Source organism: Mustela lutreola, chromosome 9, assembly GCF_030435805.1.
Source record: "Mustela lutreola isolate mMusLut2 chromosome 9, mMusLut2.pri, whole genome shotgun sequence".
NCBI lineage: Eukaryota > Metazoa > Chordata > Mammalia > Carnivora > Mustelidae > Mustela > Mustela lutreola.
Window position 1 is genome coordinate 132,662,386 of NC_081298.1, and position 5,982 is coordinate 132,668,367.

Here is a 5,982-nt window from a genome sequence, read left to right on the forward strand (position 1 = left end):
GAGAACAGCAAGGTCTCCAGTATCCTGGGAGTCTTCTTTAGCCTGTGAAAATCCTTTTGGAGCTTCCCTTACTTTTACTTCCCCCAACCCCAAACTATATAATCCGTTGTTCCCGGGGCAGCTGCTCTTTCTGCCCAGGGGTGCTGTATCCATGCTTTAATAAAACCACCTTTTTGCACCAAAGAGATCTCAAGAATTCTTTCTTGGTGGTCAGCTCCCAACCCAACAACACTACTCCAAGGACTATATCACCTCCACACAGGAAATAACTTGAGGAAAATGCAGGGGCGGTATGATGAACATGCGTATGCGCAGGTGTCTCCTCTTTTGTTGTTTGTCCTTCTTCCTTCCTTCCTTCTTTCTTTCTTTCTTTCTTTCTTTCTTTCTTTCTTTCTTTCTTTCTTTCTTTCTTTCTTTCTTCTTCCTTCCCTTCCTCTCTTTTCCTTTCCTCTCCCCTCCTTTCCTTTCCTTTTCCTTCTTTTCCCCCTCTCTTTCCTCAAATAATCTAATAGAGAAAGCCCCTTAGTCCCCACAGCTTCTCTCAGCTGATAAAGTACTGAAAGCCTCCGGCCAGGAGGCATTTCCCTGTTTTGTTTTTACTCAAAATTTGACTCTGGAAAACAGAAGCATCAGGACATCGCACAGAACCAGACCGCTCGGACGGCTGCTGCGAAGTCCGGAACACGTCCTCCTCTCCACACGGCAGTTCCAGGTGCCCCACTTGTGTGCCCCGAACCTGAGGAGGGCACATACTGAAGTCCTATTTAGCACTTGGTTCATCTGACCGGCATGTGGCAGGGAACTGGATCATTTCTTTTTTCCCCTTGGATGAGGCGTAGCAAGCTGATTAATGATGTGAGGGAGAGTGGCCTAAGGAGGGGAGTGCTACAAATGTTTCCTTTCTGAGAGCCACGGCAGGCATGGGGAACGAAGGGTGTGCATTGTGAGAAGGTGGCAGGCAGTGTTGGCTAATTAGGGTTTGCTTAATGCTGGTGAGTGTCGAACATTCCTGCTAATGGCTGTTACTAATGGGAGAAATGGGATCATTTGTTAACTTTACTTAGGAAAGTGAGTGTTGACGGCAGGATGGAGAAAAAAAGGTGAGCAAGGCCCATTCTGGCTAAGCCAAACGAAAAGTGGAAAAAACTCCTCATGATTTTCTTTAGGAAAGCAAGACCCCGATTTCACATGGGTACCAAGCTCCCTCACCTTGATAAGAAAGTGGTCACCAACTTCTACTTTGCCTTCCTGCTTTTCAGTCCCTTTGGCCCTCTTCCAGTTGACCTTTTTCTCCCTGTTCAACACGCAGATTTTTAAATGGAAGTTGTCTTGGAAGCATGTGTTATTAAGAACTTACTGTGAACTGTATTCCTTGCTTTGACTTGAATGATTTCATTCAAGTTTTACAACACAATTGTGAGATGTAGATATGCATCTAATTCCCATTTTACAGATGAAGATTGAAGCCCAAAGCCCTAATCTACACAACTACGTGGCATTTTTATTCTTCAAGGCCTTATGTTTTATAGAGCATGTTTACCTTTAAGACTTCCTCAGGATAATGTTTAACACTTATTTTCTAAAGTACTAGTGTTTTTCTTTTCTTTTAATTCTTTCCCAACCCATCTGACACATTCCATTCCAGTGTCCCACAGAAAGAGTTCTCTGGCCCTTTGAATTCATTGTAACCTCTAAGTCATGGGGGTAATCAAGATGGACTGGCCCAAGAAATATGAACTTGGAAAACAGCTTATTCTTCACTAGTGAAGTCTGACTGTCATACTCTCTTCTCTGGACAGCCTTCCCAGAACTTGTACATTGTAGCCATGACCTACATAGGTGGAAGTCTGACATAAAAGTCATCTGAGCAGAGCTTAGTATATATGCAATTGGCCTCCAGTCAATATTTTGAACAAAGAATTTCCACTTATCAGCTTTCAGCAAGAGTACTCTGCATATGCACTATGAATAGGGTTGATATGAAGAGAGGTTGCTCCTTAATCATGCTCTCAGACCTGTAAAGACATGGTCTCATCCAATAGGGTTTATATTTAGAAATATGAAGACTCATTCTTTGGAGTATTGAATTAACTGCATAGGATTTCAGATTGACCTGCTGTTAACCTGGGTATTGGAGAAGTTCCCTCAAGGGAAAGTACAATTAAGCAGAGGCAGGTAGGACTGTTTGTTCATTTGTTTGTTTAAGATTTTACTTATTTATTTGACAGACAGAGATCACAAGTAGGCAGAGAGGCAGGTGGGGGTGGGGGAGAGCAGGCTCCCTGCTGAAAAGAGAGCCCAATTGGGGGCTTGATCCCAGGACCCTAAGATCATGACCTGAGCCGAAAGCAGAGGCTTAACCCACTTGAGCCATCCAGGCGCCTCTAGGACTGAGAATCTTGATTCTACCCATTGTCAGTTTTGTGACTTTGGATGTTACCTCACTCTGCTTGGTAGCTGAAAAAGTAGTAAATAGTATAAAATGCATAAAATGTCTTTTAATTCCTAAAGATTTCAAACCATCCCAATAGCAGCAGCATCCCAAAGAGGGAAAGAAAATTAGTCTCTCCAAAACTTTGAAGACCTGAACACTTACACAATTTCACTTCCTCAGAATTATATCAGATAAAGCAAGCCATGGGCAGGCCTAAATTCAAGGGGTGGGAAAGAGACTCTACTTCCTGTTGGGAATGGCTGAAAAATAAGGTGCGTGACTCAGTCAGCCACAGAACCAGGTACTCTGAGCCAAACATACTATAGGTATTGCCTATGTATTTCTCCCTAAGAAACCTTCAAACTAGGTGTTATGCACCCATTCTAAAACATGATAAACAAGGCTTAGAGATATTAAGAACTTATCTGAGATTAACCAAGTAGTTACTAGCAGATCTGGATTTTAAACAGAGCTTTTACTCCAAAATCAACACTGATAACTTAGATATATATTTGAAAGGCCAATCATGAGCAAGTCCTCTGTTTCTATAGGAAGGAGCTAAGAAAAACACATTACTTTGTCTTTACATTTATTTCCTAGGACTGTTCCAAAGAAAACATCTTGAGTATACAAACTCTCTATTTAGGTGTCAAGGTGCTTCCAAGTCTGTTCAATGCCAGTCTCAACAATCTATAGGGAAGTGTCCACCATTCCTCCAAAAGTGTCCAAATATATGAATCCAAGGAACATAGGAACAGACTCAAACAACTCTTCACATATTACTTTTCCCAGCCCATATTCTCAAACCATAGGAAATGTCTTTAAATCAAGTGCCTTAGCTAGCCCATGTTCACAGAGACGGATGATGTCAGTTAAATGAGTGCTATAGGCAATATATTTTTTTTTATTTTTTTTAATTTTTTATTTTTTATAAACATATATTTTTATCCCCAGGGGTACAGGTCTGTGAATCACCAGGTATAGGCAATATTTTACGGTAACTCCTCCACAAAAAAACCCTCACCCTTGAATAATTCCCTCCCCTGTGAATACAAGGGGACGTTACTCCCATGATTATGTTATTGTACATGGCAAAAGGGATTTTGTAGCTATAATTAAGGGTACATATCATTTGACTCTGAGTTAACTGAAAAGGAGATTATCCAAGTAGGCATAACCTCATCATGTGAGTTTTTTAAAAACAGAGTTTTCTCTGTCTGCTAACAGAAGAGAAAGGCAGAGAGATTCAAAACATGAGGAATTCAAACAAGACAGGTTCTCCATTAATGAGACGGAGAACGAGAATGACCTCCAGGAGCTGAGAGTAACCCTTGACCAACATCCAACAACTTGGACTTCAGTACCACGATCACAAGATACTAGATTCTGCCAACAACATGAATGGGCTTGGAAGCAGATTTTTCCCCAGAGCTTCTAGATAAGAGCCCAGCCTGGCTGACACCTTGATTTCAGCCTTAGGAGACCTTGAGCAAAGAACCCAGATGAGCCGATCTTGATTTCTGTTTTGCAGAACAGTGAGATAATAAACTGACATTTTTTAAAGCTGCTAAATGAGTGAGGATTTGTCATACAGCAGTGGAAAATGAAAAAACAGCAAGCTGATCCAAGCGGCAGATGGAAGCATTAGGAAAACCTGAGTCTTTCCTTTTCTCCCCAACCCCTCTCTGTAATATCAGGCAAGGCATACCTGTGTTGACTTATCTTAAGCCTGATATTCCCCAAACTATTTACTCTGTGATATGGACAGTGTCCATGGCTCACTATACTACATTTTCTATTATAGTATTGATTTGAAATTTATCATTAGACCACATGTTCCACATATTTTCATTTTCAATACTTCACCTTACTTAGGTAGTAGAACATCAGTCATAGGATTATATCAATGCTCTATGCAATATTCTGTTCATAATTCACCAAAACAAAATGATAATACCCATTATTGCTAGGCACCTTATTATACTATCAGTAACCTTCACAACCTCTATGAAAGGTAGATATTATTCCAATTTGGAGGTCAACAGAATTAAAGTTTGGATGAAGTTAAGTGGTCCAAAGATACTGACTAGCAGAAGTTGAATTTTAATCCAGCTCAGTCTTACTCCTAAATTCAGAACTCTATTGGAGAGTGGTGCATAGATCTGTAAAATGGGCTGTGAAGAAAGCAGATTAGGTGATCACCTCATGCTGGAAATGGGCAGATGGGGGATAATATCTTTTAACTATCCCCTCCTAGCCTGCCCTCCTTGCTCTTGTCTCCATCAGTAGGTCTAGAGAGTTTAGGATATGGGAAGAATCACCAAACTAACATTTGATTGATTATACATGTTTAGGAATAGTAAGTATTTTTAAACTTCTGTTCCTACAACCAGATTGCACTGGGGATTAGAGATTTCTATTTGAACTCTCTAGTATAGCTACAGCAGAATTATGATTAAAACAGTGAAGCAAATATTCATTAATCACTTATAAATACCAGGCACTGTCTTAAGTACTTCATACTAGCTCAACTATCACAACTACAATTTGATGTTGATACCATCATTTTCTCCACGTTGTAAATATGGAAATTGAGGTTTAGGAAGATTAAACACACTTGTTCAAGATTGCTGTGAGATACTGGCAAGGGCTAGGATGCAGGAGGAGAGTGGAGAAAGAATTCAAACCCAGGTCCTCTAAACTTGAGGCTGCATGTTTCACTTTCTGGAAGACCCTTTGGAGAACTTTGCTTAAAGCTGTCAAGAACTTTTGATTTCCAAACAAAGTTATGAACTCCAATTAAGAGAGGTAGAAATCTGCCTTAGCTCATGATGGTCTGACCAACTCAGGCTCCTTTGTGAGTCTTATCTAAAGCTTGGGTGAAGATAAAATCAGAGCCATAAAATGCATTGCATTAGTAGACCCTGTAAACCAGGGTTGGGGGCTGGATTTTACATATCTTCTGTGTGCATACAAGAGGGACAAATGTGTGTTTAAAAGTTCAAGCATGGCAAGAAAGACAGTACAGCTATCATTCTACTACACTGTGTCTGGACATAGGGAAAATGCTTTGAAATGTGACATATGGCCAAATGGCCTTGGCACTGTGAAAGAAATACCCAACACAAAAGCTAAAAACAAGTCTAAACTTCATGTCTAGAACGAAATCTCAGCTGTCAAAAATAGTCTGCAGATTGCAGGAAGTTCTCCAAAATCTATTGGGATGAACAATAATAAATGATTGGGTCCACAAATGAGTTTACCATTCATTTTGGCACTGCCAGAAAATGTACAGCCACAGTGGGGTTTATATGATGAGTAATATAGTAATGTTTAAAAAGAAAGAAGCAGTAATACTCATATTGCTTCATATTAAACATTTTAAAATTGTTTAGACATCACTTCCTAAAAACTTTAAGAATGGTTATGAGAGGATGTACTCAACTATGAAGAAATACTATTGCTTTTTTTTATAGTCACATATTCAGAGTCAGTTTGTTACTATGGAATCACATATGATGTCATAAATTTGACATTCTAAATGCAAA